General features: G+C 43.0%; 1 protein-coding gene across 3 annotated transcripts in view; it reads right to left on the bottom strand.

Moving 5' to 3' along the window:
• Positions 1-21,853, bottom strand: part of LOC138304239 (selection and upkeep of intraepithelial T-cells protein 2-like) — a 185,762-nt gene that overhangs the window by 16,265 nt on the left and 147,644 nt on the right. The gene's annotated exons all lie outside the window — the stretch shown is intronic.

The raw sequence follows: 21,853 nt of genomic DNA, 5'->3' as shown, positions 1-21,853 counted from the left end.
TATTGTTAAATTATAGAAGCTTTGAATCTCAAGTTCAATCCAATGGCCTAATGTAGATTACAAAAGGTACATTTTCATTTAAGACCGACAAAGAGTCAGTGAAACCATAGACAAATTTGTTGAGAGACTGGATGCACTCATCAAACACCTTTAGATTCAATGTTTTTAATGATGAAGAGGCAATACATCTCAGAATTATTTATGGATGCATTTCAGAGTTATTCAGACGACGAATGCTGAGAGAAACTTTTAGTCTGGAATTAGTTCTTATGGCTGCCCGAGCTGAAGGGAGTGCTGATCGACAAGCTTCTGACATGGAGGCCAGAGGGGCTAGAAGTGAGTTAGTCATAAACATAAAAAGCAAGCAGAAACACAAAGCTCAAGGACACAAGGTGATGTCTCCACAGGAAAATAAGCTGTATTTCAGGTACAGATTGTCGTTTCCACACAAAGGTAAATATCCTGCCATTGGAAATTTATGCAAAGGCTGTGGTTAGGAGAACCATTTTGTAATGGTTTGCAAGGTGAAGGAAAAAGTAAGTGTGCCACGGTGAAATGACAAAATGGCCGACCGAACATTCCTGCAGTGACATTGGACGCACGCCCACATGGCCAAGCGACATCAGTTGAGACAAATCAACACCAAACAAAATCAATCGTCATCTAAATCATCATCAAACAATTTGTCAGTATCAATATCAAGAGAAGATGATTGTGCAAAGTCAATGTTTACCTAAGAGAAATGTGCACATGTTGGACTGGCTGCAAGTGAAGCAAAATAACAATAAAAGAAAAGTCGACATGAAAAAGCACCAAGGTCGTTCAAATGTTGTCTGAAGATTGCACTGAAAATAAACATTTTTTCCAAAAATTATGTCTGAGGAGAAATATAATGAACTATCTCCATTGCTACGACTGATGCCATAGAAAACTAAAGTGTACATATGTGCTGCATCAACACCCTTGAAAAGTAAAGGTTCGATCATAGCAACTTTGAAACACAAGAAAACAAAAGTGCATTCGCCCATCCACGTGCTTCAAGGTATGGCATCAAGTGTCTACTTACTCAGTTTCAGCAGAGCTAGTGATAGGGGACTGATCTCAGTGAACTACAACATGAATGCTCATCATGAAATAGTAAGTCAGTTCCTTTCCTTGTTTTGTGGGTTAAGAAAAATTAAGACTATCAAAGTACAATTTATGTTAATGAGGATGTCTGTCCAAGGACACAGAAGAACTGCATTTCTTTTACAAGAAGCTTTTGAATAGGAACTTGGATTATACTTAAGCATGATATTATTTGGCCTTCTACTGGTCCGACACCATTGGTTTCTCCCATTGTGGTATTCCCTAAAAAGGACAGTGAAGGAGCAGTATACATATGTGTGGATATGCGTCAAGCAAACAAGACAATTGAAAGAGCACGACAACCAGGTCCACACATTGCTGACATGATAACACAATTGAATGCTGCAAATTCTTCTCTCTGCATGATTTAAATAAAGGATGTCATCAATTAGAACTCAAGGAGAATTGCCGGTACATTTCAACCTGTTCTACACATATTGGTCTGTTTCAATAAAAAAAGACTGTTTTGGTGTATCATCAACTGCAGAGATTTTTCAAGATGTCATTAGGCATATCATACAACCTGTCATGAATGCTTTCAACTACAGCAATTACATTAGTTTTCAGAGCTACACAGAAGGAATACAATAAAGCTCTCAGGCACATGTGTCATTTACTTGTTGATTCAGGTTTAAAGCTGAATGCTGAGAAATGTGAGTTCTATAAGACAAAGCTAAAATTATTTGGCCATCTTTTATGATGAGCGCATAACACCAGATCCAGTCAAAGCGCAAGCGCTGGTCACATGAACATGAGCAATGACTTAAGAGAATCAATCAACTGATTGAAAATGCTACTGAAATTGTATAGTTTGATCCAAAGCCACATACAGAAGTTGTTGAAGCTAGCCTGGTCAGGTTAGGTGCAATCCTTTGCACAAAGGCACTCAAATGCTTGAAGACATATTGTGGCACATGCAAGCAAACGTTTGTCCCACGCTGAACGTGCTTTTTCACCACCTGGAAAAGAGATTTTGGCAGTAGAGTTGCCTTATGAACATTTTCACTGTTCCTATATGGAAAGCCTTTTACGCTTGTGACAGATCATCATGCATTGCTGTCCATCTTTGACAATCCAAAGGCCAAGATGCTTCCACATATTGAATGTTAGAGTCTATGATTGCAAGAGTACAACTACACATTTGTGCATCATCCATGGAAGGATCTAAACCCAGTCGACTACTTCTTCAGAGTGCCCATACACTGTAAGGTAACCCTTCTAAGTCAGCTGAAGCCTACATAAATTTAAATTGGAAATCAAGCATGCCTGTATCCATTTCGTTGGAACAAATTGTCACTGCCATGAGTCAAGATAGCAACATGTTAAAAGTGAAAGACATTATTACACATCATTCATGGAACCAAGATACTCGACCTCTTGCCAATGACAGTAAATCCCAGAAGTTTAAAAATGTCAAAGATGAACTGTCTGTGACACAAGAAAGCATTATCCTGGGCAGATTGAGAATTGTCATTCCGGAGAGTCTGCAACTACAGATAATTGAAGTTGCCTATAAATGTAATTGTGGAATTGTTGCCACAAGACGAGCTCTCCGAGTCGAGTTTGGTTTCCTCATCTCAATGAAAGAGTTGAGAGAGGCATTGAAGGTCTGTCATCTATGCAACTGAGTTGCCAAAGCATGCATGGGAAAGAATTGGTGTTGACTTTTTCAGTTCACTTCACAATGGACATCACCTGATGGTGATTGTGGATGAATACTCCCATTATCCATTAATAGAAGATCTCTTGTCTATCACTCAAGAAAGAGTCATTAAGAGATCTTTGCAACGTGGGGTATTTCTGAGATTTTAAAATCTGACAATGACCCACCTTTAAAACTTCAAGAAGTCGGAGGCTTTCTCAATCTGTTTAATGTGTAGCATCAGAAGAGCACACTTCTGACCACCGGCAAATGGCTTAGTTAAACTTTTCATTAGTACCTTAAAAAAAGCTGTTTGGTGTGCTGCATTAGAAAAGCTCACCCTAAGGCTTTCTTGAACTCTAAAATATGAGCTTACTGTTTGACTCCTCACTCAACCACAGGTGAACGCCCTGCAATGTTGATATTTGGGAGAGCAATGACGACCAAGGTGCCTTAATGGTCCAACACAAGATTGAGAACTGAAGAAGAAATCTGTATAAAATGCTTGGAGCATGAAAAGAAAAAGAAGGCCTATGCAGATCATGAACACTCCTATTGCTGATTCCAAGTTTCCGAAGACACATCAGGATGAGTAATCAAACCACCAAGAAGGCTTATTGAAAGCTATGATTATGTTATGTTTGTAAAACATTGTAGAGGGGGGGTATAATGTCATGTGAGTATGAATGACAGAACCCTTTTGGCTGCTGAAGGACTCTGTAGAGCTATGATAAAAGTGTTAGAACGTGGTGAAGTGAATGCAGGTTTAGAATGTTTAGTGCGTGGTTACACGCAGACGAATAAAGACATGTAATATATAGTCCGCGAGTGGCATATTCATTGGTGGTTAACCAGGCTGGGGAGGACGCTATAGGTCTGTGTGTGTGCTGCTGGTGGTCAATCCCTGATATCAGGCAACTCCAAAGTGGGGTAGTGTGGGGGGAGGGTAAGCTGTCTTGTTGAATGGGTAGAAGGGCCAATGTTTCACACAAGTTTTCATTGAACAAATGAGCTGCTGCTTTCTGGGGAGGAACACTCTGAGCTACAAGTCAGACTACTGTCAATATCAGAATTATTGGGTTCAAAGAATGATGGAGGCCTGCAAGTGCAAGCATCTAGGCTGTCAAACATATTTCAAGAACATTATAAAAAGCAATGGGTAATGCTGATGCTTGCTTCAGAAATTAAGAGTCTTGAATTCAAACTAGGTTTTCTCTGGCAAAAATGACCAGGGATCTCTTTTGATGACCATGCTCCATGTTTCAAAGTTTAAGTTCTAGCTGAGAATGAAATGGTTTCTCTAAGCTCTTGAAAGATACAGAAACATCTCAGCTCATCACTGGGTGCTTGATCTACGTTCTCCAGGACCATTGTTGAGAGTCCTGGGAGGTTTTGATCCTCAGTTACATATGCAAATATAGTATGTCTGCTGACATGCAGCTCGGCAAGTATGCATAAAGTGACTAATTCCTCTAAAGGATTGTCCATTCAAGAGAATCCGCCTTGTGCTTTATATCCTCTTATCTGTGGGCCAAGTGGTTGGAGCTGCCATACTTTCTAGGTTAGACTATGCTAATGAATGCTACTTTGGTTCTCCGTTTTAGACTCTGTACAGGCTGCAGCTAGTCCAAACAATGGCAGTCAGAATGGGTTTTAATCTCTTGTAATGTGACCATGTGACTAGCGCCCATCACTCTCTCCATTGACTCTCGATGGCACAAAAAATTGCCTTCAAGACAACCGGCCGCGTTTGGATGTTGGAAGGAACTGAAAAGCCCCAATTTATGTTGAAAATGTTAAACAAGGTGTACAATACACTGTCTGAATTACCTCTGCTATAGAGAGAATTCTGTAGTGGAAATTCAGCCAGTGGATTCTATGACATATTTAGAGTTTCCTCCAAACACTGAGGCATTTTAAATCCCCCCAATCTCTAAATGATGCCCCATGTTTCTGACCTACTGAATTGTCATGCTGTAGAACTCAAATGTTTGGGAAGCAGGTTGTTCCACTGCATTTCTCCTCATCAACCCTGGATCTATTTTCCTCTGTCATTGTATATTTGATGCAATCCAGAACTGATGAGAGAACCTTTTCTTTGCTTCCCCTCTTTCCCAGCTGTGAAATAACTTTTACCCCACAACAAGTCTCCAACCACATTTGTTCTATTTATTTGAGAGTCTTCTTCCCTTGTGCAGTACCAGTCGAAGCATCATGATGCCTGGGGGAGACCATTCTCACTTACAATTATATTCACTCACTCATTCAGTCGAACCATTGTTTTTCCTGCTTCCTATTGACACATTAGTGACTGCCACCATCCTTCTAGAGAGGTCCTACCACCGATTCTCTTCTGACCTGCACAGTTCATGCCAATATTTTTGAATGCACTTGGGGTATCAAATCCGCTGAGCGAGTGTTGATGGTTAGTGTGCAGCATGTTCCATTCCTTCTGCCAAAGGACTCGGAAATCCTACCTCAAACAATTACCTCAGTTTCCAAGGGCAGCAGCCAACTGCATTGCCCGTTCTTGGACAAACATATCTGAAAATGAGTAACAATAGCCTCGCTAATCTCGGTGGGTGCAGTTTCACTGTGGGGGCATGATAGGACACCAGCAAGGTTTCTGAATGCTAGGGTGTACATTATTTCAAAATCATATATTGCAGTTGTAGCTTCTATTTCTCAACAGGAGCTGGTGGAGCAGAGCAGAACCTATAAAAATGGATGTTGTGACGAAAATCTGAAAGCACTATAGATGGATGGCCATACAAAGACAGGAAAAAATGACAACACCCCAGCAAGATAGTGAACCCTTGAGTTCTTTTTAGGAGGCCTCTACCTCTCCACTGTGGTGGCTCTATAGGCATATATAACTGAAGAACATTGTATTTCTTGGCCACTGTCCATTAGAGTTGCCTTCAGGGCAAATGGCCTTGCAGTCACAACTTGTGTTGTATTTTTCATCCCCAAAAAGTGTGGGCAGTGAGTATATCCTTCTTGTTTGAAACGTGTGCATGTTTATGGTTCTCTTTTCTCTCTCTTTTGGGCATGCACATGTTGGTGCCCAGAAACCCAAACTGTTATCTCCGCTTGAAGACAACAGGAAAAAAAACAGAGTTAGTAATTCAACTACCCAACAAATGCTCACAAGAGTGTGCAGTTTTGCTATTACCTGTGTGCTCATTTGAAACAGTAATTCACTGTTCTTTGGAGAAGGGGCATATTTGTCAATTTCAATCAAGACTAGTTGCCATTAAGGACAACCAGGGTCCAATGTGCCACGTAATTTTGTGGTCGCAAACAGCAAATGTCACCTTTTTGCATCCTCAAAATGGCCTACTCAAATGTACCAACCCTATTTTGCGAGCCGGCATGCAAATACCAACTTGCAAAATAGGGATTGCGTCTCTCAATTAGGAAGGGGCATTCCTAGAGTGTCCCTTCCTAATTGCGAGTCGCAGTGGCACATATGATTGTTTTGTGATCGTAATCACGATCGCAAAACAACTGCAGTTACCACTAGTTTCAAATTGGTGGTAACCCATTCGCACATGGGAAGGGGTCCCCAGAGGACCCCTTCCCCTTTGTGAATGGAAGAAAAAAAAAAATTTCAGAGCAGGTAGTGGTCTCAAGGACCAATGCCTATTCTGAAAACAATGAAAATAAATCTTTTATTTTTTTGTTTGAAATGGTTCCCGTTTCCCTTTAAGGAAAACTGGATGCATTTTTTAAAAACTGCTTTATTTAAAAAGCAATCACAGACATGGTGGTCTGCTGACCCCAGCAGGCCACCATCCCTGTGAGTGTGGCCATTCCCAATGGGGTCACAAATTGCGACCTACCTCATGAATATTGATGAGGTAGGTCATTTGCGACCCCATTGGGAATCACAAACAGTGTCATTGATACTGATGTACTTTTGTTTTTGCGACTCACAAATGAATCGCAAATTGAGAGTTACAAAACAAACCGTCAAACATCTGGCCCCCAATTCCTTGGAATAAAGGATCATAGTCATTGATGATACCACAAAGCTCATATTCCTGATGACATGAATTTGAAAATCAATTCTATGCCCTAGCTTTTTGGCAGCGAAGAAGCGTGTCTGGGCAAGCCTTGGTGACACAACCAGAACCATTCACTCATGATGCACAACCCTAGATAGGAGCATGAATAGGTCCTAGTCAGTTTAAAACTTCAAACAAATGATGATGGTATGAGGTATGAAAGGGATAGATGAGAGAGAAATGGAGGATAGACCACTGCAGGAGAAGAATGACAGCTGCAAACTTGATTTTCTAGAACATGTCAAGGCAGTCTCTCAAAGATTTGGTGGTAACCAGTCGAAACTGACAGCAGTCTACTGCCTAACAACTAAATACTCAATTCTATAAAGTTTATATCAGGCTTTAAAGTTATTTTACTAATTGCGCCTTTACGCTTCTTCAATGATTACAGTGTGGCATTCAATAGGGTAGCCAGGCCAACTCTTTGGAGGGAGCTAGATGCATTGGGTGTACCTCCTATGCTCTTAAGAGCCTTAATTTCACTGTATTCAGGGACATGGGTCTGAGTGAAAACTGGGCTGATGGACATGGCGCTGTTTTCAGGGTTATCCCCAACATTTTTGCCTTCTTCTCCCTATTTTTTTCTGACCTGTTCGTGTTGGCTTTAGAATTCTGGGCACTTTATCACTGCTAACTAGTACTAAAATGCATATGCTCTCTGTCTAAACTGTATTGGTTTCTCCATGATTGGCATATTTCATTTACTAATAAGTTGCTAATAAAGTGCACAATATGTGCCCAGGGCCTGTAAATCAAACGCTACTAATGGATCTGCAGCACTGATTGTGCCAACCACATGAGTAGCCCTGTAAACATGCCTCAGACCTGCCACTGCAGTGTTTGTGTGGACAGTTTTAAACTGCCATTTCGACCTGACTAGTGCAAACACTTATGAGGCCGAAACCTTCCCTTTTAATACCTGTAAGTTAGCCCTAAGGGAGCCCCATGGGCAGGGTACATTGTATTGAAAAGGTAGGACATGTAGTGGTGTGTTTTACACATAGTGAAATTTTTATAGTGAAATGCTGCTACTTTCCGTTACCACTATTGCAAGGCCTATCTCTCCCATAGGGTAACTTGGAGATTGCTTTGAAATATCTTTTAATAGTAATTTCCCATAGGGAACAGGTAGATATATGGAGTTTGCAGTCTCTGAACTCACAATTTAAAAATACAACTTTTGGAGGAGTTGGTTTTGGAATTTTAATTTTGAAAATGTCACTTTTAGAAAGTGGGGAATTTCTTCCTTAACCATTTGTGCCTCCTCCTGTCTGCTGAATACACGTCTGGGTCAGGGTAACATTTGGGCTGTTTGTGTATTCACTCTAGACAGTCACACAAAGGGAGCTGAGGTGTGCCCTGCATATCCTGATGGTCCATCACCAGGCTGATGGTTCTTCCTGAGCTAGAGAGGTGGGAAAAGCTGACACCTGCACCTGAATAGGGCTGTGCCTGTCCTCACACAAAGCAGTCCCCAGCCCAATAGAGTGTGTCTAGGGCCAGGGCAGGAAATGCAGGGTATTGTGCACTGCAAATACTTCTTTTTGAAGTTTGACTACTGCAAAGACAGAAATGGGTATAAGTACTGGACCTCTGACTTCACACAGTTAGAATCCTTCTGGACTGAGAACATTGTGCCAGAAAGAAGAGCTGGATGCTGTAGGAGGGACTGCCACTCTGCCTGTTGCTTTGTTGTGCTGGCCTGTTGCTTGCTGCACCTGTCCTGGGAGTGAAAGGACTGAACTTTGCTTTCTACATCCTGCTTCCAAAGGTTTTCCAAGGGCCTGGATTGAGCTTGGCTCTTGTTAAGAAGTCTCAGGTACATCAAAGACTTCATCTGCCAGCACCTGGGCTCTCTTGCTGAGAGTCCTCACTTGCCAAGTGGTGCAAATCTTGTTCCTTGGCCCTTGGGAGTGAGTTCTGGTGCAACCAAGAAGAAACCCAGCACATCAACTCCAGAGCGAATACGTGACCAGCGCAGCGGTCAAACTCCACACCGCTGCTTGGACCAGAGCCGTGGTCCCCTCTGAGTGCAGCAAACAACGCAACCGCATCGCCTCTGAAGTCCCACTACAGCTTGAATTCCTTTGCACTGTGTCACCGACAGCCGTGGCACCCAGCTCTGACGCCACACAGCAGCTGTGGCCTCGTGGTGTGATCGGGACACCGCAAAGTCCACACCTCGGGTCTTGAGCCGGTGGATTCATCGACCCCAACTTGCTGTAGGGAACTGACTCCTCGTGACTGACACTGCATCACCTCCCCTGCAACCGTGAGGAACCGACGCATCACCTCCCCTGCCTAGCAGTAAGGAACCCACGCCTCACCTTCCCAGTAGCAGTAAGGAACCAACGCCGCACCGGCTCCAGCTACACCTCACCTCCCCAACTCCATGCAAGGATTATGCTCCCTCTTTGTTTTCCAAGGTACTGTACCTGGGGTCCGTGCGACTCCATGACCGGCCCGCACTCCCTCGTGAGTGGCGTCAGACTGTTAGGAACTACTTCATTTAGACACTGTGATAGCCCCGGTTGGAGCTATTGTGTTTCTAAGTGCTTTACTAGGATTTAATCTTTGAAAATTCGTATCTTTAATTGTGTATTTTGGATTTTTGTCATTTTGGTCTTCTTTTACTCAGATAAATATTGGCTATTTTCCTAAACTGGTGTGGAGTACTTTCGTGGTGTTTTCCCTGTGTTACTGTGTGTGTATGTACACATACTTTACACATTGCCTCTGAGATGAGCCTGACTGCTTGAGCCAAGCCACCAAGGGGGTGAGTGGGGGTTTTCTTAGCTGTGGAACTCCCTTACCTTGACTAGAGTGAGGGTCCATATTTGGGCAGTATGCAAACCACTGCCAACTTGAGACCTCATTTCTAACTCAGGCCTTGGTCAGTCACCTGAAAAATCAGAACAAACTGCGGACTAAAGCAGGAGTGTGCCCCGGCCCCCTGCTATTTAACATGTACACAGTTGATTTAGGGGAAACCCTGGAGCCTGGCTACCTAGCCCCGCCAAAGCTAGAAAACATCAAACTACAAATAATCTAGTATGCGGATGACATAGTAAAAATAGATCGTTCCAAAACCAGTCTACAAAAGGCGCTGAATGCCCTGAACACATTTAATCAGGTGAACTATCTCCAGGTAATCCAGAAAAAAACAAAATACCTCATATTTGAATGATTCAGGAATAAGAACAACTCCTGATGTCAAGAAAGTAACATCATCAGCAGAACAACAGAGTACAACTACCTCTGCGTCTGGTTCAGTGAAAATAGTACAACAGTGCCACAGGTAAATGGAATAAAGAAAAAAGGTGCTAAAATCGCATACGGGATTGGTCAACTGAACCGGCGACTAAGTGGTTCATTGGCGGCCCCAATACTAAGGATAATGAAGGCAACCTTTCTCAAAGCTTTACAGTATGGCCACGCAGCCTACCTGATATGTTTGGTGCTCCAGGCTAAGGCTGGAATTGGGCCTTGTGATTCCAACACTAGACTGCCAAGCCACCAAGCTGAAATATTACATTCATGACCAGGATGGCCCACACATAATCACTAAAAGAGCACTTAAAGTTTATATTCGAAACGCTGGGCAATCCTTGGCATGTCCAAGTAAGAAATGCTATTAAGTCTTTTCAGATCAAAGAAACAGCCCTTCAAGCAAAGGACATTCCATTTAACATCTGGAAAAAGGTCATCTGTCAGTAATTAAAAGCGATCTCATGGGACCAGAACCTAATAACTCTGGCTAAGTCGCCACTGACTCAGCTCTTAAATGCTTCCTATATTGTCGGGAGACCACAATCGTACTTTCTGGAAGCTATAAATGCAGAAACACTGCAGCAGATATGCGACTACTAGCTCCACTGATAAAAGACCTTAATCCTGCCTGGGCCGATTACAGAGACAAAAGGGATTGTTGGTTATGTTCCTACTCCCACGAATCATGGTTGCACTTGCTATGGTGCTACCCTGCTCTAGTCCATCAGAGAAGATCATTGATCAGACCAGCATGTCTGGCATTAGGTATCACGAACATGCCTGGAAGCATCTTTTATCTGTTTTAAGCACTCAGCTCTCTAGGTGCTGGCAAGATGTGCAACATTTCTTAACATACTCAGGCAGAGGATTTCTTCGCCCACTCTGACTGTCTATTCAAAGGACAAAAACAAACAACAACACACGCAGCTCGAGTAGTGAAGGCCGAGCTCTAACTCGAGAAGCTGTACTGAGGCAATTGAGTCCTGATTGGCTGTCACTCATGCTATTATGCAATCCTGCAACAGTTCTGTAATGCACTGACTGCTCATCTCTTACAACTCACATAATTTTTTACAGAACTTTTTAGATTATTTTAACAATGTTTATGCACTGACTCTGTTTAGTTGCTAATATTGCTGCTTTAAGGCAATTGTGCAACCATTCCGCAAAGCACATTACAAATATGCATTGACTGCTCTCACCCTCCTTTTTTGCACAAAACTACTTAGAAGATTTTAATCAGACAGTTGTTTTAACTTGATTGTAATGGTTTTAATGAACTAAACAATACATTTAAAATGAACAAACAACCCTATGCGCAGTGGCATAGCTACTAACAGTACAGCAGATACAGTCTCACCGTCGCCCAGGGATGTGTTGGGGCCTCTTCACACCAAACATGGGAATGTGGGCTTGGTCTCTCTGATTGCATTACAGCCCTTTGCACCCTTGCTACGTGCTATTTGCTGTGTTCTCAACAGCCCCTACCAAGGGTGCATAAGCAACAAATGTAAAATTTACTTCAAATTCATTTCCTGAGATCCCTTTTCACCTATGGTTATATCTGCAACAGTGTAGCAGGGCAGGCTGTGATACTACATGGTAGGCCTGGACAGAGCAAACCAAGCTGCGTCACGCAAAGAGCCTGGGTGTGATCGTGTGGGTGGTTACGAGAGGAGGAGCAACGTAAGTGTCAGGTGAGCCTCCATCTCCGGAAGAGCAATGTATTGGAGTGGGTGGGGGGTTGGGAGTAAAAGGAGAGAAGAGGTGGTCGAATGAATGTCTGAAAGGAAAAGAAGGCTGTATATCTTGGGAGAGGAGCTTTGAGGAGGAAAAGAGGAAAAACTGCAAAAGGAAAGAAAAAAGGAGGGAGAAAGGCAGAGGGTACCTAAAACAGACACAAGGACTGGGCAATGAGAAAAGGAGGGAGAACAGCTAAGTGGAGAAAACGGGGAGAGATGGGCTGAGAGGAGGTAAAAGAAGAAGAGCAGATGGAAGGAGAAGGACCACAAGGAGGAAAAATGAAGGGAAGAAGGAGAACGGAGGGGTATGGCTGACAGGAAGAAGGGCTTCAGCGATACAAACCATTAAGTCCAGAGGGAAAAGAAAGGAAAACAACCTGAGGAGACAATAATGGGTAATAAAACACACTTATCTTTAATCTAATGCATACTACCACAGTTTCAAAGCACTGTAAGTAAGAGATGTTACTACTACCAACTTTAATGGGGAACAATATATCAACATCTGAAGCATGAGGGGCCGAGTTAGCCATGGAGAGATTTGAAAGGACGAGTTGCAGGTAAAACCCACTTGACAGGAGCGAGGTTAAATGAGTGAAGGTGGGTGACAAGGACTGTTGGCAGGATAATGAGGGGAAGCTGAAGAGGAAGGGCTGAAGAATAGTGATGGAAAGAGAAAGGTTGAGGGGAGAGCATGGACGTCATTAGGATTTGCCCATGGCTGCCATGTTTTCAGATTATGTGTGACATTTCTATGCATATGAGTGACATCCCTATATGGATGAATGACATTCTGTTGTGATTATGATTCATTCTTGGTAAGTAGGAGTCAGGTAGCCAGTTCACCTAGAACAACAGGTTGTAGGTTTAGTGAAGAAGTTATAGGTTAGGTTACAGGTTTCAAGTTGCATAGTAAATACACCACCAGGAGTAGCATCTTTACTGCTCAGCCCACTCCCTCTAACTGACACTCTTACAGACACTTATCAACATTCCATGACATTGCGCTCTGGCTGAGCAGCAGGGAACAGAGAATATATAGAGAGAATACATTGCAACTAACAGTAAGTTATAACACATTCTACCACCAAATGTTTGATACTTAGAGTTACAATTTCTTACGAGAATAAAAAAGCAATTACTAGTGTGCAAGTACTTGTCGTTACTGAAGTGTGTGGAAAGGGTTCTTTGAGTGCCTCAATTAGTCAAGTTCTCCTCCATTTACTTTGCAGTCTCTCAATGATTGCCATTTAAGCGCTCTTTCTTCTCACATCTTTCTGAAATCTCCCATTTGCATAGCACACACATCATTGACTCCTTCCTCTTCTCACATTCTTCCTTTCAGTACTTTGACAATTGTTATCTGTGCCCTAAGTTAAAGCGGCCCTCTGGTGCTCAGTAGGTAGCATGCCTCTGTGTTGCTGTTCGATCAGGCAGGGTGGCAGACAGAGGTGTCCGGGGAGACATAGGCTGGCTGCTCTTTTATGTGTGCGGCTGTGACATCTGCCACACAAAATGAGAGCTTCCTTTCCTCATAGGTGTGGCTCTATTAACTGGAGGGCAGATAGGGCACTTTAACAAGATGACTCTCTTGAGTCAAGAGTGACTCTGCATCTCCCAAAGTGCCCAGTGGGCTTGCGGTTGGTAGTCTAGAGCAGAAACCAATTCCTCAGTGGCGAAAACATCTTGTACCTATTGTTGCAGTCGGCTGCCACACAGTCAGTAAACACTAGGAGTGTTGTGCGGCGCTACTCATAACTGTTTCAGTGGGTGAAGCACGAGAAAAAAACAATTGGCTGCCGACCTGGCCCAATCAACAACTACAGGCCTGGAAAACTAAGAAGCCACCATGTGAGACAGAGTCCACTGCCTGCCTGTGGTGTTTATGTTTGTTTTGTGATGCTCCAATTTGCACGTGGCCTAAGAAGCAGGGCCTGGCCTCAGATTTGCTTGTGATTGCCTCTGGAGAAAACCACTACTATGGCTTAACTACACTGAAAGCTCTCTATTGCTGGGATAGGAACTTGCTGGCTGTGTTAGTTTATTCTGCATGCTATCAAGCCCCTGCTGTAGAAATCCGTGAATAATGCAGTTTAGTGTGTTGATGCGCTAAAACGCGTTAGTCTGAATCCTGATGTGTAGTACTTGACAGGACTGGTTGCCATAAGTCTGGCTTGCCCCTTGCTGCCCTTGGTGCAGTGTTTACGATTCATAGTCCCTGTTTTTAAAGGCGGCATTAGTTTCATGCTAGAATTAAATGTGCTCTATGAAAAAAAGACAGCAGGCTGCATTTAACTGGGACTGTACACTTGAAACTATTTTAAATGTTCTTGTGGAAGTGAGGCGTTGGCAAGCAATACTCCTAGGTCCAAGTTCCACCCAACACAACTTTGCTTGGCCTGCAGGCTTTGCTGTAAAATCACTGGATTGAACTGCATCAGAAAATGGGAAAGGAACTACAAAGACATGTGGAAGTAGTCCGACCAGGCCTTCCTGTGCTAGAGGGTCCATCTGTTTATTTGGGCCAGCAGCAGCTGGCCTACCAACCCAACATTACCAGCACGGCCAGAATTCTAATGACAATAACAACAATGAAAAAATCTGCTAAAGTTGGTATTTTTCTTCTTTTCCCATATGAATCTAACCCAACAAACGAAAGAAGAAACACTCTAAAAAGTATTTTGCTGCTGTTTACTTGACTTTTACAGAAATGGATATTCATGGACCTGTCCCCGACTCATTTATAACTTCAACCATGAGCAAAAAGCTGGTATTTTTCTTTAAGGAAGGAAGCAGCCAGCACTCTTTGCTTCTGAACCTCTTCCATACATGCCAACATTTTAGAAAGGCAAGACAGAGATTAAAAAAAAAAATCGGGATAATGAATTTCTCCCATTTTCTTCTATTGAAGGAGGGGCAATTTCACACCAAAGACAGCCAAAATAAAACCACTTTTCGCTTTAAAAATCGTGAGTCTCCCGCCTGAGTCGAGTCTATTGGTATGTATGATTTACATAGCTGGCAAGTTTTAAGTTTGATTACGTACGTGGACTTCATTTAGGGATAGCTAAAGGAATCTTTATCTTTATCTTTAATCTTCAATCTGCTTTGACTACCCTTATGAGACTGCTTGTCAGCCCTTGTCAATTAAGTCGACAACACTGGACTAACTTGGATAGTAGACCATTTCTTCATGTCTGCTTTTCAGCTCTACAAGCAAGCAAGAACCCAAAGCCCAGTGAACCCCTTTTGCACACATGATAATATTTAAAAAGTGGAGAGTGAGAAATGTAAAAAATGATCGGGAAAATGTATGAAAATGTATGGGATACAGGGCGAAAGAAAAGGCAAGGGAAAGAAGTTCGCTACAAAGTGGGATGGTGTCGGACTCCTGGAAGCATGCAGTGATCAAGCCCCTTCTAAAGAAGCCTAATCTAAATGGAGCGGTCTTTAAAAACTACAGGCCTATCTCGCTCCTTCCCATGATGGCAAAACTTATTGATAAGCACGTAAATATACAACTATCGGGCTTTTTGGAGGAGCATAAGATTTTGCATATAACTCAAATGGGCTTTAGACCAGGCCACAGCATTGAATCTGCCATGATTGCGGTTACGGAAGAAGCGAGAAAACGAATGGACCAAGGCCAGGCAACTGTAATAATAATGCTAGATTTGAGCGCGGCATTTGATACGGTCAATCATGATCTACTCATTCAAAGAATGGAAAATAGTGGGATTAAAGGAAGGGCGCTTAAATGGTTAAGCTCGTTCTTACAAAATAGAACCTTTCAAGTCTTGGATCGTTCTTTTTTCTCAGCCCAGTTGAAACGTTTATGCGGAGTTCCGCAGGGCTCATCTTTGAGTCCCACTCTGTTCAACATTTACATGTCCCCCCTAGCAGAAGTCATAGAACCCTTTGGGGTATCCCTGGTGTCATATGCGGACGACACACAGCTGGTGGTTTCCTTCTCCCACAATAAGGAGGCGGACTACTTGGCCTTGCCTGCCTGTCTCCAAGCGATTGCTGTCTGGATGACAGAAAGCAGGCTGCAACTCAACGAAGAAAAGACAGAAATTATGTTTTTAGGAAAACTGGCCAACCCTGCTAAAAATATAGGACCAGTAATACATTTAGATTACTTACCCCCTCCCCCCCCCCCCACCCCAAAGCTCAGATTAAAGCCTTGGGAGTTTGGTTGGATCCCAAAGTCACCATGGAACATCAAGCCAAGAGAACGTCAGCCACCTGTTCTGGGATTCTTAAGCTACTAAGGAAGATTATTGGTCTGCTTCCGCCATTGTACAAAAGATTGGCCGTACAAGCCCTAATTTTATCCAGATTAGATTATGGAAACAGCCTCTTTTTGGGATCTCCAGGTTATGTGGTTAACAAACTACAGGTGGTACAAAATGCTGCAGCACGTTTGCTCTTTAATCTGCCTAGGACCACATCAGCTAAAAAAGCTCTGATTGAACTGCACTGGCTTCCAGTGGCAAAAAGGATAAAGTTTAAGGCTCTTTGCTTCTTCCACAGAGCTTTATATAAAAAGGATCCTCATTATCTAAAGTCATTAATTTCACTATACACACCCACAAGAGTTTTGAGATCAGCCTCTAAAGCCCTGGTAGTGGTACCCAAAGTAAAGAGAACATCATGGGGAGGAAGATCCCTGAAGTACCAGGGAGCCAGACTTTGGAACTCTCTACCCACAAATATTTGCATGATGAATCAGGAGACTGAATTTAGGAAAGCCATTAAAACCTGGCTATTCTAAATTCTTTTAAGTTCCCCCTCTACAGTGAAGTTTGAGATTCCTCCAGTATGTTCTAAACTTTTCAAACTGATCAGCACTACGAGGCCTCCGGGTAGCTGGCGCTATGTAAGTCTCAATAACATAACATAACAAGTTGAGACACATATATTAAGGGAAATAGTTAAGAGCAGAGCGAGAGGTACATAATGAGGAGACAAATAGAAAGTAGTAAAGTGGTAGAGGGTATGTGAGAGAGGCAGAAATAAGAATGCTAGACAGCTAAACAGAGAGCCAGAGAAAGAAAGCGAAAACGAGCTAGAGCTACAGGTTGAAGCAGACGGGAGAAATAGGGAGAGCGACCCCTGTCCCCGAGCTCCTCATCTAGACCCTTTCTCTGGAACATGTTGCAGTGGAATTTTCGTAGCATCACTACGGGCCAGATGTATCAAGCCATTTTGCATTAGTAAACGGTGCGAATCGCAAAATTAGACCGTTTGCGAATGCAAAAATGCCTTTCAAGATGTATAAAAGGCATTTGCTGTGCAATTTTAAGGAATCGCAAAAATAGTGATTCCTTAAAAATGCGACCCCATTTAGAGAATCGCAAATTGCGATTCTCTAAATAGGAAATCGCAAATAGGGGATTCCTATTTGCGATTTCCAAATCGCATGTATCAAGCATTTCCTAAATGCGAATTGAGCATTTAGGAAATGCAATTACCACCAAATCCAAACTGGTGGTAAGTAAGCATGTGCAAATTGTAAAAAATGCATTATAAATGCATTTTTTAAAATGACATGTAGCACACACATGCCCGCCAATATTTTTTTGGGGTGCATCAGAGGGGAACTTAGGCCCTCGGCACCATGGGGTTTGATTTACCTAATTTGCGAAATCCTAACTGGAATTCGCAAATTGGCAAATGCAAAACCATGCGCACCTATGGGCCTACAGGCCCATAGGGATGAATGGAGTCCCATTCCCTAATTGCGATTCGGTAATAGCGATTGCGAATTTTAAGAAATCACAATTACTGAATCGCAAATTTCATACATCCCATTTTGCATTTCTTAAATAGCGATTTCTTAAAATTAGCTCTTTAAGAAATGCAAACCGGGAGCTTGATACATCTGGCCCTATCTTCTTTGATTAAGTAATATAAATAATATTAAGCATTGATCATATATCGTTTACATTGCACTTACAACCAGAAGTGTGCAGCTTCCAAGCAATGTTATTTACTCTTCAACTTGATGCAGGTCAAGTTAACGGATAATCAGTCTATTTTAACCTCCCATGTACCAATGAGTGAGCGTTGCTAGTTAGATTGAATGTTTTTACTCCTCTCGTCTAGATACAAACAAAGGTACCCTAGCATATAGATGGGCAACTATTTCCTTTCTATGCAATGATGACCTCATATTTATGATGTATGACTGACCTTTTCCCTGTTTGTTGGTCATAGGAGCCCTGTGCAGTCACCAGCTATGCATCTGATATGCCATTCAAACCTAACATTAGATTTCTAAATTATAATTATGAAGTTACAACCAATCCTTAAAGTCAGTCTCCGAAAGGAAAGCAAGACCACCTTTTCAAAACCATTGCAACTGCTTCCAAGTGTAGTCTATTTCACGAAACATGTAGCAGGATTCCTTCCTGATCAGAGCTGGAGGAGGGAAAGTGAGGACATTATGCCCTAGGCTCTACACATTCCATCAAAAGTTATATATAGATTTTTAAATGAAAGCAAGCCTGCCGTATTCATTAATAAAGAGCCATCTAACAGTCCATGCCACTAGGTGACAAATACCCTGATTTCTCGTTAATTTCAGTACATTTCATAATATCTAGAAACAAGTGTTAATACCTAAAAACAAGTGATTCTGGCATGTGTAAAAAATTTAAGAAGAGTGAGATAGGTCTCGCATTAACTGTTTGCTGCCGGCCTAAAAATAACTCTCCTGACCAGTAGTCTCACACCGAGGATTTGTTTTCACGGTCTTCCTTGGTTAATGCCAAATTCCTTTACTGGCACATTTGTTGGTACATGCTTTTGAATGTAGTGGCTCCTGGTGGGGGTCTTTTTATTTAATTTGGAATTTTCATGAAGAACAGAATAAGCCTGGATGGTTTCAGAGTACAGAACAGATGTTAAGGTAAATATATAGTATAAACATATTCCATGCAAGATATTGAAAAGTCATGTCTGTTTGAGACTTACACCAAAGAGGTAGCAGACTGTAAAAGGGAGCTCTTGCTTAGTAAAACTAGTAGATTAAGTTAATTTGCTGTTTACGTCCTTGAAATCAAGGAGAAAAGACAAAAGAATGAAGGATATCAAAGAACATCCCTGTATCTATTAGAATGCGTCAATGCTGTTTCAATTTAGGAAAGAGTTGAAGATGCACCTCTTTAAAGAACATTATGGGGGTTATTCTGAGTTTGGCGGGCGGCGGTTGCCGCCCGCCAAACTTCCCCCGTCGAAAGACCGCGGGGGCCATTTCGACTTTCCTGCTGGGCCGGCGGGCGACCGCCAAAAGAGCGCCCACCGGCCCAGCGGGAAAGGCCCTGCAACATTGAAGCTGGCTCCGAATGGAGCTGGCGGTGTTGCAGGGGTGCGATGGGTGCAGTTGCACCCGTCGCGATTTTCACTGTCTGCTATGCAGACAGTGAAAATCCTGCTGGGGCCCTGTTAGGGGGCCCCTGCACTGCCCATGCCATGGCATGGGCAGTGCAGGGGCCCCCAGGGGCCCCATGACACCCGTTCCCGCCATCCTGTGTCTGGCGGTGAAAACCACCAGAAACAGGCTGGCGGGAAGGGGATCGGAATCCCCATGGTGGCGCTGCAAGCAGCGCCGCCATGTAGGATTCTCCCAGCCAGGGGAAATCCGGCGGGAAACCGCCGGACCCGGCTGGGCGACCGCGGAATAGCAAAGGAAGCACCGCCAGCCTGTTGGCGGTGTTTCCGTGGTCGTCGACCCTGGCGGTCGATGACCGCCAGGGTCAGAATGACCCCCTATATCACAGTGCATTAACCATCTAAACCTCAATTTCCACCCCTATCACTCACTGACTTTAAGCTTGCCTTGCACATACAGTGCTCAATGTGGATAGATTTTTGCTATAAAAATACCGCACACATACATACATACATACATGCAGAAACCTTTCAGTTAAATTGTATTCGTGGTGGGATGGGAGACAATTGCTTTACCAATGGAGAACGATGCATCACACAAGCTCTTGCAGCCCATCATGTTCAGGGAGAGACATACCCCTAGTTCAGGGCCTAGTTGTTCCATATCATTATGGCAGCAAGTCTACTTGAAATTGTAGGTGCTCTCATCAAGTTTTACAGAGGGGTCCAATCACGTTGTGTTACTGAACTAAGAATGGAGATCAGATGTTCAACCTTGAACGAAACCCCTTTTCATACAGACTCTCCTTGCAAAGGTCTTGAATCAGAAACTTTGGATTGGTTAATAAAATGACTACAAAAGAAAAAACATATTTACTAAAAAGCATGCAGTGCAGAGCTGCGTGAAAATCTACAGCATTACTTTGTGAGGTCATGAAAAATTGCAAAGCACCATATGTATTGAGAGTCACACACCCATAATGCCACCGGCCATTTTTCTGCTAAAAACAACTGTAATGCTAAACTATTTAGCATTGTGCCACAAAGCAAAAGCGAGTAAGGGATGTCTTGCATGAGTTTCACATTCAAGACATGCCTGCCATTGGCATATAGCGCAATCCTGACATCAACGTTCAGCAGGGAAACTGATCAGCGCTACCATTTGCACCTTATTGTGTTGGGTTGTGCCACTTTGCACCTTTTGAGTGCCCAAGCTAAAAAAATAAATTTGAGCAGGTATATTTTATAATAAGTGGCATTTGCGCACCTCTGTCCGTAAATAGGTATCCGGTCCCTAATGTAATTTTAAAACAAGATCTGTTTGAAGAAGTTCAAATGTCAAGGATATTGTGCTCAGGGATTTTTCCTAGAAAGGAAAAAGGCCTTACCCGCCAGCCCCATGCTCAGTGTGTGTGTTGTGAGCTCTACCCGGAGCTCTTTAAAAGGTTAAGTTTTTTTGTTTTTTTAATGATTTTTGTGATTGGCACCTTCCAATTAGTCATGTGGTCTCGGACCATATTTATAAAGAAAAAAGTGAGTCCAGGTAGCTATTAAATAATAACGCACTGCACTCCCCAATCATGGGGATTGCAGCGAGAAGGGGCCAAATGATGTATCATTTTTAGAGAAAATCCCAGAGCACAACAGCCTACACCTGAGAATATATCTCGTTTTAAAATTATGTTAGGGGCTGGATATCTGATTTTGGACACTAGTTGTAGGAAGGGTGTATTTTCGTCCTCCAGTCCTCCCTCTCCCCTTGATTGTGTATGCACACTTCTGCCCTGTTTGGGCACTCACTTTCTAAGGAAACAGATGCAGCAGTGGTTAGCAAACCCCTCATTAAGGGGAAGATGCCATGGAAATCCATACATGGACACCCAGCCTTCCAGAAGGCCAACAAACCCACTTTTCCCCTTGCCACGTTCCTGAGCACCCACCACCAGCACATTCCAAACAGCCTAAAGGCATAAGCACAATCAACATGCTGACTCACAAGACATTCTGGCACTTCAGCAAGTGAAGCAACAGCAGCCCACTAGACCCAGCTCTTAATCGCTGCACCCAGCTTGCTAAACCCCAGCCCAGCACCTCTCCACCACAGCAAGAGCAGTTTATTCAACCACTGACCAGTAGCACAATCATGCTCCCAACACTGGTGCCAGGAGACTCCTCATGCACCAGAGCATCGGAGGTCAACCAACTGGCATCATGTCACTCTCAGCACAACACTAAAATCAACCTCACCACCTCACTCTCAGCTCTATAACTTCTCTGGTCTAACAATTCCCAGCTCACAGAAGACCCCACTGCATGCTCGCAATGACCATGGAGGCTAAGGACAAATTGCAATGTTTTGAGCTCATCACATTTCCCATAATCTTATCTGACTTAGGACTTCATACTCTGCATGCTCAAACATGACAGCAGGTCCCATAGGCTCGTCTGTACATATGAATTGCTTTTTTTCTGGTTTGAGGCACGTGCCAATGCCTATCTCAGACAATATTGAAAAGTGTCCAGAATGGACAAAATCTCAGACAATATTGAACAGTGGCCAAAATGGAAAAAAATTAAATCATACTAAAAAAAGACGACAGTGG

This window comes from Pleurodeles waltl, chromosome 7, assembly GCF_031143425.1.
Source record: "Pleurodeles waltl isolate 20211129_DDA chromosome 7, aPleWal1.hap1.20221129, whole genome shotgun sequence".
NCBI classification, from domain to species: domain Eukaryota; kingdom Metazoa; phylum Chordata; class Amphibia; order Caudata; family Salamandridae; genus Pleurodeles; species Pleurodeles waltl.
The sequence above is the reverse complement of the archived record's forward strand: the minus strand, read 5'-3'. Positions and strand labels throughout refer to the sequence as shown.